Genomic DNA, 14,036 nt, shown 5'->3' with positions numbered 1-14,036 from the left:
AGAGGAGCCTGGAGAGCTACAGTCCCTGGAGTCCCAAAGAGTCGGACACGGCTGAATGACGGAGAATGGTATGGTAAGAGGTTTGATGAGAGCATCTCTAAGTTTCCTTTCCACTCTAGTCTAGTCTGACTATTTCTTGGTCCATTTATTGGAGTATTTCTTGGACAGCTAGAAACAATGCTAGGAATTGAAAGAATGCTTGGGAAATCAGTAATTTCCCCCTTAATGAACCATGAAAGGGAAATAAGAGATTTTTCTCATCAAACACCTTATTCAACACAAAAGTCATGACTGGCTTTGGCCAATGCATATGTGCATGCTAAATTGCTTCACTCTTTGTGACCCTATGGAATATAGCCCTCCAGGCTACTCTGTCTATGGAATTGTGGCAAGAATACTGAAGTGTGTTACCATTTCCTATTCCAGGTGGTCTTCCCGACCCAGGGATTGAACCTGAGTCTCTTTCACCTCCTGCATTGGCAGGTGAGTCTTGACCACTAGTGCCACCTGGGAAGTCCTTTGGGCAATGTGTGTATGTGCTAAGTTGCTTCAGTTGTGTTTGAGTCTTTGTGATCCTATGGACTGTAGCCCACCAGACTCCTCTGTCCGTGGGATTCTCCAGGCAAGGATACTGGAGTGGGTTGCCACGCCCTCCTCCAAGGGATCTTCCCAATTCAGGGAATGAACCTGTGTCTCTTACGTCCCCTGCATCGGCAGGCAAGTGTTAACTACTAGTGCTGCCTGGAAAGCCCCTTGGACAAGGCTGTTGTTGTTCAGTCGCTTAGTCATGTCCAACTCTTTGTGACCCTATGGACTGCAGGCTTCCCTGTCCTTCACTTTCTCCTGGAGTTTGCTCAAACTCATGTCCATTGAGTTGCTGATGCTATTCAACCATTTCATCCTCTGTCATCCCCTTTTCCTCCTGCCTTCAATCTTTCCCAGTATCACGGTCTTTTCCAATGAGTTGGCTCTTCATATAAGGTGGCCAGAGTATTGGGGCTTCAGCTTGAGCATCAGTCCTTCCAATGAATAGTCAGGGATTTGATTTCCTTTAGGATTGACTGGCTTCATCAGCTTGCTGTCCAGGGGATTCTCAAGAGTCTTCTCCAACACCACAGTTCAAAAGCATCAATTCTTCAGCACTCATCTTTCTTTATGGTCCAGTTCTAACATCTGTACATGACTACTGGAAAAACTATAGCTTTGACTAGACAGACTTTGGCACAAAGTGATGTTTCTGCTTTTTAATGCACTGTCGAGGTTTGTCATAACTTTTATTCCATGGAGCAAACTGCTTTTAATTTCATGGTTCCAGTCACTGTCTGCAGTGATTTTGGAGCCCAAGAAAATAAAGTCTGTTACAGTTTCCATTTTTCCCCATCTATTTGCCATGAAGTGATGGGACCAGATGCCATGATCTTAGTTTTTTGTATGTTGAGTTTTAGGCCAGCTTTTTCACTTTCCTTGTTCACTTTCTTCAAGAGGCGCTTTAGTTCTTCTTCGTTTTCTGCCATAAGGGTGGTGTCATCTGCATATCTGAGGCTATTGATATTTCTTCCTGAAATCTTGATTCCAGCTTGAGCTTCATCCAACCCAGCATTTCTCATGATGTACTCTGCATATAAGTTAAATAAGCAGGGTGACAATATATAGCCTTGATGTACTCCTTTCCCAATTTGGAACCAGTCCGTTGTTCCATGTCCAGTTCTAACTGTTGCTCCTTGACCTGCATACAGGTTTCTCAGGAGGCAGGTAAGGTGGTCTGGTATTCCCATCTCCTTAAAAATTTTAAATTAATTCATTATTTTTTAAGTGTAGAAGAAATCCAAGGCAGAAAGAGAGCACAAAGAAAGGATGGGGTCTCTCAGTACCAACTGTAGGCATTTTAGACAAGAACCATCCTGCTTTTCTCTAATTAAAAATAAATTAGCCAATCTGGATACATTAAAAAAACACAAACTTTAAAATGAACTAGCAAGACCCTGGATGGCTTAGAACTTTAAAATTACACAGTCCATATTGTTAATGACCACCAAGAACAAAATGTTGTATAAAATAAAGTTGCAGGATTGTTTGGAAAGCAGATGATAATTGCCACTTACTGAGGGCCTCTCTGAATCTGCTCAGCAAAATGGAGTAAACTTGCCCACGTATAACAACTTCTTAAGGTAACAAAACTAGGATTTTATTCCCAGATATTCTTCCAGATGGATAGTGTGGGCTGTTTTCCATCTCCATGCTGTCTGCTACACATGTTTCTTATTATAATAAATTCTTTCTCTTTGACCTACTCTTTCCAATAGTTAGACAGACAGACAGATGTTGAGTTGGCCAAAAAGTTTGTTCAGTTTTTTTCTGTACAAAGTTATGGAGAAAAACAAACGAACTTTTGAACAAACTCAATAGATAGAATCTGCCTGAGTCAGAGTCTGACTTCATTACTTCTACCTGGGACTGTTCAATTCAGCTCAGTCTTTGTGACCCCATGGACTGCAGCATGCTAGGCTTCCCTGTCCTTCACCAACTCCTGGAGCTCACTCATACTCATGTCCATTGAGTCAGTGATGCCATCCAACCATCTCATCCTCTGCTGTCCCCTTCTCCTCCCGTCTTCACTGTTTCCCAGCATCAGGGTCTTTTCCAGTGAGTCAGTTCTTTCCATCAGATGGCCAAAGGATTGGAGTTTCAGCTTCAGAATCAGTCCTTCCAATGAGTATTCAGGACTGATTTCCTTCAAAATGGACTGCTTTGATCTCCTTGAAGTCCAAGGGACCTGGGACTGTTACTTAACCACTAAAAGCTTCATTTTACTCAGTTTTAAAAGGGTGATTAATATATACACATATATCTATATCTCAGAAGATTTTTGCCCAGCTTAAAAGAGAGGGCCACATATGTGAAAATACTTTGTAAACTGTGCCCTACAGCCCAGTAGACTGGTGAACTGGTTCCGCAGCGTCACCGTAGCCTTCAAACTCTTCTTCCGTCATTATGAACTGTCCGTGCCTTAGATCTGCTAAGTGAAGACAATTCTGTACTTACCTTGTGTGGTGGTTGGCTGAGCAAATGACATCAAGGATGTAAAGGGGTGATAATACTACCCGGCATGAAATTCACACTCAGCATGTGTTGCTCATTATTTTGAACCTTCTCTTTCCCCTCCTCCACCTCATTAGATATGGTCATGGTCAGTGTTAGAATGAGATGTGTGCTGCAGAGCATATTCACAGAATATGAATATTTTAGCTTCATGGGACTTTGGAAATACTGTAATGATTTCTCTTGTTTTACAGAGAGAAGCTAAAAACTAACTTGCCTAAGGTCACACAGCTGTCCTATGACTAAGCCCTGTCTGCATAGATGCTGAAGTTATGAATTATTATATATTTGAAATATTATGAAATAGGAAATATTTCATTTTATTATGAAATAGGAAATGTTTTAATTTTATTATGAAATATTTCATTTGATTATGAAATATATTATGAAATATTATATAATTATTACATATAATTATATATTTTTCATCTATACATATAGGTGAACATTCAATGGGAAAGTTAGATTTTGGAATATACACAGCAAGTGTGATTTCTGTTCATGACTGGTTGCCAGTGCAAATGACAAGTATTATATTGGTTACATGCCCTTGTTGAAACTAGAACATAGGCTACCAGGCTTAGAAAAGGCCACATGTCAACAACCTCCAATTTTTCTCCATTCTTAGATAAAATCTTTCAAGTTATATATCGCCCTGGAAAGGCCATCTGTCTAAAATTGCTTAGGCTTGGGAAAGAGGTTTTTAGGTCAGATGTATTACTCTTATTCCACTTGAACTTTATTTTTTTCTCTCCTCTTGAGATCTGAAGCTCAGGGATCTTTGTCACAATTCATGATCACAAGAAAGTTTAAAAAATACTTACAGTATAATAGCCAGGGAGCAAAACCTCTAAATGAAGAATTTCTATATCTGTTGCTCTGCAAACCATGCACCAGAGAAAGTTGGGTAATCTTCAGTAGATATGAGAACAGAGAGGGTTTCTATTTGTGTCCTTCTAGGGGAGACTTCTTTTGGAACTGAGAACAGCTCATTCCCCAGTCCACTGTAAAAGGGTGGTCTGTCAGAGAAAGGGAAATATTCTATGATATCCCTTGTATGCGGAATCTGAAAAGAAATGATACAAATTAACTTATTTACAAAACAGAAACAGACTCAGAGACTTAGAGAAGAATTTACAGTTACCAGGGGCGATGGGTGGGAGGAAGGGATAGTTATAGAGTTTGGGATGGACGTGTACACACACTGTATTTAAAATGGATAACCAACAGGGACCTACTGTACAGCACAGGGAACCCTGCTCAATGTTATGTGGCAGCCTGGATGGCATGGGAGTTTGGGGGGAAATAGATACATGTATATGGATGGCTGGATTTCTTTGCTTTCCACCTGAAACTATCTCAACATTGTTAATTGACTATGCACGCATGCTGAGTCACTTCAGTCATGGCCAACTCTTTGCAACCCTGGACTGTGACCCACCAAGCTCCTCTGTCCATGGGATTCTCCAGGCAAGAATATTGGAGTGGATTGCTATGCCCTCCTCCAGGGGATCTTCCCGACCAATGGATTGAACCCATGTCTCTTATGTCTCCTGCATTGGCGGGTGGGGTCTTTACCACTAGCGTCACCTGGGAAGTTTGGCTATACTCCAATATAAAATAAAAAATTATAAAAACAAAATAATACCAAAAACACCAGTTGCCAACTGAAAAACAAAGGGTGGTCTGTAATAGCCCCTTATGAACTGGAAATCCACTCTTGCAGCCCTAGATAATTGTATCAACAATAGAAGCATGCCTTGGGATGACTTGCCATGTTTTCCCCCTTGGGAACTTACGTTCCCTTTAGAGTCAAAATGCCTCAGTCCCTGTTGGTCACTTGACATAAAGTGCCGAGGGACAGCTATCTTCTTTGAGAATTAAGATGCAGAAAAAGGTGATCAGCAAAAGGAGGAGAAGCAAGGATGTTATGTGTTAAATCACTACAATTCTGAGATTATTACTGCAGTTCCTATTTTCTCACTAATGCAGATAGAAGGAAAATATAGTATCAAGTAAATTGAGGGTTGTTGTTTAGTTGCTAAGTCTTGTCTGACTCTTTTGCGACCCTATGGACTGTAGCCTGCCAGACTCCTCTGTCCATGGGATTTCCCAGGCAAGAATACTGGAGTTGGTTGCCATTTCCTTCTTCAGGGGATTTTCCTGACCCAGGGATCGAGCCCACATCTCCTGCATTGGTAGGTGGATTCTTTACCACTGAGCCACCAGGGAAGCCCCAAATTGAAGCTATTTATACCTTATAACTGAACAATTCCATTTCTAGATATATTCAAAGGAAAACCTTATATATTTGCAGAGGAATAGGAATGAGAGAAATAATTGTTCATCAATGGAAGAAAGAGTACATAAATTGTGATATAAATACATAAATCGTGATACAAATGGATCACTATGCAGCAGTTAAAATAAATGAAATAGAGGTATATCTATCGCCATGAATAACTATCAGAAATATAATGTTGAGTGGGACAAGTTATGGAAAGATACATCTAAAATTTAAATTTATTTTAAAATATGAAGAAAAAATATAATGTTAAAGTTGATAAAAATCAAGTGATGAGTCCTGGTGCCATTTGAAATATTTCACACCTTAAAAAATGAGAAAGGTATTGTTTAGGGACTTCCTGATGGTCCAGTGTTAAGACTCTGTGCTTCCAGTGAGGGGGGCCTGGGTTCTATCCCTGCCACACCTAAGAGTCTGCATGCTGAGACTAAGGGACCCACATGCCCAAACTAAGATCTGATGCAGCCAGACAAATAAATATTAAAAAAATAAGCAAGATATTTTTTAGATTCTACGTGTACGTGATATCATACAATATTTGTCTTTCTCTGTCTGACTTATTTCACTTAGCATGATGCTTCCAATGTCCATCCATGTTGCTGTAAATGGCAAAATTTCATTCCTTTTTATGACTGTACAGTGTTCCGTTATTTATGTGTGTGTATGTATATGTATATATGTATACACATGCATATATATATACACACCACTACATCTTCTTTGGAGAAGGCAATGGCACCCCACTCCAGTACTCTTGCCTGGAGAATCCCATGGACGGAGGAGCCTGATAGGCTGCAGTCCATGGGGTCGCTAGGAGTTGGACATGACTGAGCGACTTCACTTTCATTTTTCACTTCCATGCATTGGAGAAGGAAATGGCAACCCACTCCAGTGTTCTTGCCTGGAGAATCCCAGGGACGGGGGAGCCTGGTGGGCTGCCGTCTATGGGGTCACACAGAGTCAGACACGACTGAAGCGACTTAGCAGCAACAGCAGGACATCTTCTTTATCTACTTACCAGTTGATGAACATTTAGTTTGCTTCCATATCGTGGCAATTATAAATAATGCTGCTGTGAATATTGGAATTTCTGTTAAAACAAACGAACTAGTGAATACAAAAAAAGAAGGAGACTCAACACAGATAGCAAACTGAGGTGGGCAACTCAACTAGATAGCAAACTAGTGAACACAAAAAGAAGCAGACTCAACAGGAGATAGCAACTGAGGTGGGCACAATAAAGATTGGGGTGTAAGAGGTATTATGTCTGGGTATAAGATAGGCTACAAGGATGGGGAATATAGCCAATATTTTGTAATAACTGGAGTGTAATATAGCCAATATTTTGCATATATTGTATTACTTTAATCTCATACTCACCCTCTCATATAGCTACTATTTTAAATCTCACTTTAAGATGAAGAAAAAATGCCTGAGGGATTTAGCTATAATTTAGTTGGCCTCACACAGCCTGTAAGATGTTTGCATTTTGTAATAACTGGAGTGTAAGATAGCCAATATTTTGTAATAACTGGAGTGTAATAAGTGGAGTGTAACTTTAAAAAATTATATAGAAAAAGTGGTTAAAAATTTGTAATATCACCTTTTCTATCCTGAAATACAATTCATAGGAGATATATCTATACTCTTAATTTAATTATTTAAATATATTAAATATATATTAGAATATTTATATAAGTATAAAATATAGTTATGTAGATCAGTGTAATGTCCTATTGATAGCATAAAGAAGTAAACATAATTTTTCAGCCCAGGTTTGATGCATGAGACGGTGCTCAGGGCCCGTGCACTGGGATGACCCTGAGGGATGGGATAGGGAGGGAGGTGGGATGGCAGTTCAGGATGGGGAACAACATGTACATCGATGACTGATTCATGTCAACATATGGCAAAAACCACCACAATATTGTGAAGTAATTAGCCTCCAATTAAAATAAAGAAAAAAAGAAAAAAATGAATAAACAAGATAAAGTCATCTTGCACATACATTCAGTACTTCAGGATACCATTGTTGAGTAATTTTAAACAATTACTCATAATTGTTTAAATTATGATTAAATTGTTTAATCATAATTTTAAACAATTTTCGGTAGTAGAGAGATTTGGTTTCCAGTCCAACAGAGAGGCTAAGTCTCACTAATAACTTTTCATTGAAAATTTCCTTACCCTTTCAGAGTTTTAATTCTTTTATCACTTTCTCACAGAATAGATTGAAAAATATATATTGATAGAAACAAAATTAAATATTATACATTTTATGTAAAATGTCACAGTGGCTGGTTAATGTTTTCAACATAATATAGATATAATTTGTGCCAATTTTTTCTCCTACATTTATAGTACAAGTATTTTCTCACGTTATTAAAAGACTCTTCATTCATATCATTTAAAGACTGAATAAAATTTTATTGAATAAGTATTACACAATTACTTATCTATTTTGACTATTTTACTTTCCCACATTTGCTTCTATAAATTACTCCTTAATACACATTTTCTGTACGAGTAGTTAATATTATATCTGTGCAAAATAATTATTAAAATTAGACTAATGGGTCAAATGGTACTTAAGCTTCTGATACATATTTTTCAAGTTGTGCGATAATGGTGTTGAGCATCTTATGGTCTTTGTGACCCCAAGTAAATTATAGGTAAATATCTTCAGCCCTCAGGCATTTTTTCTTCATCTTAAAGTGAGATTTAAAATAGTAACTATATGAGAGGGTGAGTATGAGATTGAAGTAATACAGTATATGCAAAGCACTATTTCACCTTCTTAGATACAGTTAGTAGTCAATAAATGTTACTTATTTTATTAGTGTATTACCCCAAATAGCAGTATGCATCTGTTAGCCACCTCCTAACTAGTTTAATATACAAAAATTAATCTTACTACTATTTTCCTTTTATTTATGTATTTTTTAACTTAAAAAAATCTTTATTTGGCCACACCAGGTCCTGGTTGTGGCAAGTGGAACCTTTAGTTGTGGTGTGTGAACTCTCAGTTTGGCATATGGGATCGCTTCTCTGACCAGGGATTGGACTGGGACTCTCTGCATTGGGAGTGTGGAGTCTCAGCCACTGGACCACCAGGGAAGTCCCTCTCACTTGTATCTTGACTTGTATTACTTGTGCTTATCTGATTACAACATAATTTAAACATTTTTTTCATTATATTGGTCAACTGAAATTATTTTATATAAATTTTTTTTGAATTTTTTATGTTTAATTCCACTAATAAGGCCTTACTTTTTCTTATTTTTATTTTTTATATAGTGAAGCTATTCATACTTTGTTAGTAATATTCATGCAACTACTTTTCCCTAACATATAGTTTAGAGACATTTAGTTTCTTTTCCCTGAAATAACTTTAAAAATACTTGTAGGAAATAGAATTATAAGGAAGCAAATTTTATTTCTCAAGTGTGATTACATCCTGATTTCCAAAGGCTGGGCTGAAATTTCCAGGCTCTTGCTGAACTTCTTTCTACCCATCCCCTTGTTTCTCAGTAAGTTTCTCCCTTTTGTGATCTTGGCTGTCTCATTCATTGGTACTTCATCAACGGGCCATGCTGTCATTTCTCTGGAGGAGAATGAAAGACCTTTTATTATTACATCATAGTTTGAACCTAAGAGACTCATCTTGGCTCCCTCTCATATTTGTTTCATTTCCTCCCTCATACTATTTGGATGTATCTCATTCACAAGTGCCTTATAGCACAAAGGTGGCTGACGTCTTGAACAGCTGGTATTGGCTCAGGGCTTCCCTGGTGGCTCAGACGGTAAAGAACCCACCTGCAGTGCAGGAGACCTGAGTTCCATCCCTGGGTTGGGAAGATCCTCTGGAGAAGGGAATGTCAACCCACTCCAATATTCTTGCCTGGAGAATCCCCAGGGACAGAGGAGCTTGGCAGGCTACAGTCCGGGACACGACTGAGCAATTAAACACAGGGCTGCTCCAAGGTTTTTGTGGGAGTGAGTACGGAAGGATTCATCACGCATCTCTGATTTAATTTGTGAGGCTCAGTGTGAGATGAGACCAATATTGAGATACTGGTAGGAATATGCCTAGAGATGGAAGTGTGGGAGTGTGGAGGTGGGGCTCTGAAACTGTATTAGTTTCCTATTGCTGCTGAAGCAAATAGCCACAAAATTAGTGTCTTGAAACAACACAAAGTTATTGTCATACAGTCATACTGTAAGATACAGTACAGGAGGGGAAAGGCCTAAAATAAGTTTTGTGTGCCTAAAATCAAAGTGTTGACTGGATTGTGTCTGTCTGGAGGTTCTAGGCAAGAATCTATTTCCTTGCCTTTTCCAGCTTCCAGAGGTTGCCTGCATCCTTTGGTTTGTGACTCTTTCATTCATCCTCAAAATCAGCAGCAAGTTATCTTCAAGTGACCTCTACTTCCATCTTCTCATCCCTTCTCTGACTTTGACTCTCTGCCTCCCTTTTCTACCTTTTAAGGACCTTTGTACTGACACTGGGTTCACCTGGGTAATTCTGGATAATCTCCCCACAGCAAGTTCCTTCATCTCTAAGTCTCCTGTTTCAATATATGGTCACACATCCACAGGTCGGTCTGGGGGTTAGAATGGAGGATCAAATCCAGCCTTTCACAGTCTGCTCTCTGGGGCCCACAGATGCATGCTGGCTGTTATGCAAAATACCTTCAGCCCATCCCAGAGTCCTTATCAACCGGTTCCAGCATCAACTCAAACTCTATATCCCTGGGACTTCCTTGGTGGTCCAGTGGTTAATCCTTTGTCTTTCAATACAGGAGGTGTGGGTTCAATCCCTGGTTGGGGAGCTAGGATCCCACATGCCTCGTGGCCAAAAAATCAAAACTTAAACAATGGAAGCAATATTGTAGTAACTTCAAAAAGACTTTTAAAAATGGCCCACAGCAAAATGATCTTTAAGAAAATCTGTATTCCCATCAAAATATTGTTAGTTCAAAAGTCCCATGTCTTATTGCCCAAGATCTTTGATTAAGGAGCTAGATTAAGGTAGAAATAATTCTTGATTCTAAAGCTGTGTTCTTTGCACAATAGCTCATTTTTATTCTCAACACAGGTTAGGAAGTTTTCATTTCTTTCTCAGCTACCCAAGGCTCAGTTTAAGAAGCCTATCTAGAAAAGGGCATGATCAAAACCAGAGCTAAAATTTTTGATTCTTTCTCTGATACTTTTAGTATATAACCATGGATATATCATGTGCATGAGAATGAAATTTACTTGTATAATCTACTTTATAGTGAGAATTAGAGGTAAAAAAATAGAAATTATATCTTCTGCAATCCAGAATAGTACTAATCCTGCCAATTGGAAATGGGAAAAATCAGGAAGTTACTTTTTTTTATTGCTTATCCCAATGGAGGAGGAAATGACAACCCACTCTAGTCTTCTTGCCTGGAAAACTCCATGGACAGAGGAGCCTGGTGGGGTACAGTCCATGAGGCCACAAAGCCACGATGGAGTGACTGAGCACATGCAGAAGAGATGTAAGAAATAGTATCGTTCTGCAAAACAGAAAGGGAAATTTTGGAAGGCAATTTATCAGTTTTCCAAGGTATATGGGAGAACTAAAACTTTTCTAAGAATCAGTTGATGAGTACTTCAGTTAGATGATTTCTTGTAGAAATTTAAAATAAAGATCTCAGTGCAAATTAGTGATAATCCACCCTAAACTCCTTTGGGATAAGTCAAATCTAGTAAACAGAGACTGATCAGCAGAAACCAAGGGGAAAAATGTCCTATAGAACTTTTATTTCTACCTAATTAATATTCACACAAGCTCTCCATTAGTGACATAATATCAGGATGTCCTATATAGCCTATAGTATGTTGTATCTGGAGATGTTTAGGTTAAAATGTAGTAAATGGCACGTATTTCTCATTTTAGAGTAAAAGCTCATTTATACATAATATAGTCTTGTTAGCCTTGTAAAGTCACAGCCTAAACACTTCCTCTGGTTCTTGAAACATCATCATCATCACCCTATTGCTATTATTTGCATCGTACTTTTATGTTATCAAAGTTTGCCAGGAACTGTGAAAAATGCTTTTCTTGGATTGTTTCATTCTATCTATACAATGAGGGCCTCTGATTGTCCTTATTTATCAACTGGAATGGATAAACTAAGTACACTTATAAGGTCACACAATTAGCAAATGGCAGAATCAGGATTCCAACCTCTATTGGGCTAACTCTAGGACCACTGTTGGTCTATAAAGTGGATATAGGGCAGTTTACTTATGTAGCCTCAGTACTACAAATGATTGAATATTTTGATGAAATGGACTCACCTCTGCTTTAATCACCACTCCAGTTCCACACTATCATCTTCTTATTCTTTAAACACATCAAGTTTGACTCTTGCCACTGATTTTAATTTATGCTGGAACTCTCTAGCCCCAATGTGTGGAAGCAGTCTGTTCCCTCATTGCATTCATTTCTTTGTCAGTCAGTTTCTTTGAGATGCCTGCCTTGGCCCCTCCCTTCATTGTCTCTTTTCTCTGAAGGCTCATTTTCTTTCTAGCACTTATGGATAGTTGGTTGGTATTATTATATATTTAAGTATGCAACCCTAAAGGAAATCAACCCTGATTATTCTTGGAAGGACTGATGCTGAAGCTCCAATAATTTTGGTTACCTGATGCAAAGAGTCGACTCAGTGATATTGGGAAAGGCTGAGGGCAAGAGGAGAAGGGGGCGAGAGAGCATGAGATGGTTAGATGTTATCACTGACTCAATAGACATGAATTTGAGCAAACTCCAGGTGCTGCAGTTTATGGGGTTGTAAAGAGTCGGACATGACTTAGAGACTGAACAACAACATGTATTTCTTATTTTTTTCACTAAATCAGTCTCTATGAAGACAGGATTCTGTCCTCCCTTCCTCATCTTTGCTTTGCTAGTGCTCTAGAACACATCTGTCTTAATAACAGATGCTAACTGATATGTCTGTCATGAGTGGATAAAAGAATCCTTTTCCATATTTTAAAGTGTTTGCCATGGTGATTAGCATCACTATGTTGATAGATATGGACAATATGAGGTTCTTAACACAATTTGTACAGCTGCATTTCAAAAGAGTTTGTATTGGTTGAAATTTCCACCAATAGTATACAAAACTCCTTTTTTGGGGTTCCCTCATTGACTGGACCTGACCCAACCATAACAGCCAAGCTTGTGCTGTCCTGAGTAACCAAAGTCAGACACGCACCCCATCTGCCCAGAAGTCTATCCAAAGGTAGCTGTTGGTTTTTCTATGTCAGGGGTTGTTGCAGGTCATTCCCACTGCTTTTTATGAATACTTTTTCTTCTCTTTGCCTACCCTCTCCAGGAAGGAAATTCTGAGGACTCTAATCAGTCTTGGGGAAGGATTTGAAGTGAAACTGAGATGATAATATAATCTCTGTGCTGGTTTAAAGTCTGAACTTTGAAATTGGGAGGCTAGAATTCATGTCCTGCCCTGCCTTGGAATTCTCTAGGCCTCGAGTTCTGCCTCTTAGGAAATAATAGTCACCCAGTGTCCACTTCACAGATAGTTGTGAGGAATAAATAATGTGTGACGTTCATAGTACAGTGGCAAGTTCATGGTGTTAGTCGCTTTAGTTGTGTCTAACTCTTTGTGACCCCGTGGGCTGTAGCCCTCCAGGCTCCTCTGTCCATGGAATTCTCCAGGCAAGAATACCATTGTGGGTTGCCATTCCCTTCTCCAAGCAGGGATTGAACCTGGGTCTCCCACATTGCAGGCATATTCTTTACCATCTGAGTCACCAGGGAAGCTGCCATTACAATGAAAGAAACAAACACCCACTGCAAAGAAACACTAGAGCAATTTCTTTGGGCCCAGCCAGTTCTCTGACAGCCTCTAAGATGGGAAGATACCATGAACTTGCTCTGCTGCAGAGTTGGCAGGAAGGGCAAGGAGGCCAGTGGTGTGACTGCCCTGGGCACTCCCTGTAAGTGGGGACGCACATTGAAAGAGTGACAGATTGATGGGAAAAGAGAAGTCAGTGAGGCCTGACATCTAAAAAAGGCCTCAAGAATGGACAGAGAGGAAATGGGGTGTCAGCCGTCCTGCTGACTTCATTGTCTTTTAATAGAGCTATATTCCAGGAAAGAGCTTCTTGAGTAAGGAAGTTCCCTGAACCCATGCCCCAAGACATTTCAGCAGCAGGTTTTGAAAGCAGCTTTCTTTGGCTGGTTATGATAGCTTGTGCAGTAGTATCTACTTTGTCAGCTTTATACGGCTGAATTTCTTTCCAGGGGAAAAAAAAACCAAAAAACCCCAGCAATCTTGGATAATATTTATTAGGAACTTACTAGGTGATTATTAAACATTTTCAATGAATTTCTTCATTGAAGGTATACTTGTTACACATCAACGGAGTCCCAGGCATTGTCCTGACGGCTGTCAATACAGCCTTGAAATAAAGAGACATTGTTCCTATCATCATAGAGCCTACTTCTCAGGGCACCAAATCTGCAACAGGTACAAATTTGAAAATAAAATAAAGACTAATATAATCACAGAGATCTTTCCAAATTGGGACAGATAAAAAGTGCATAAATTCACAAAAGATTTCCACTGTATCTATG

Source organism: Bubalus bubalis, chromosome 15 (genome assembly GCF_019923935.1).
Source record: "Bubalus bubalis isolate 160015118507 breed Murrah chromosome 15, NDDB_SH_1, whole genome shotgun sequence".
Lineage (NCBI taxonomy): Eukaryota > Metazoa > Chordata > Mammalia > Artiodactyla > Bovidae > Bubalus > Bubalus bubalis.
The sequence above is the reverse complement of the archived record's forward strand: the minus strand, read 5'-3'. Positions refer to the sequence as shown.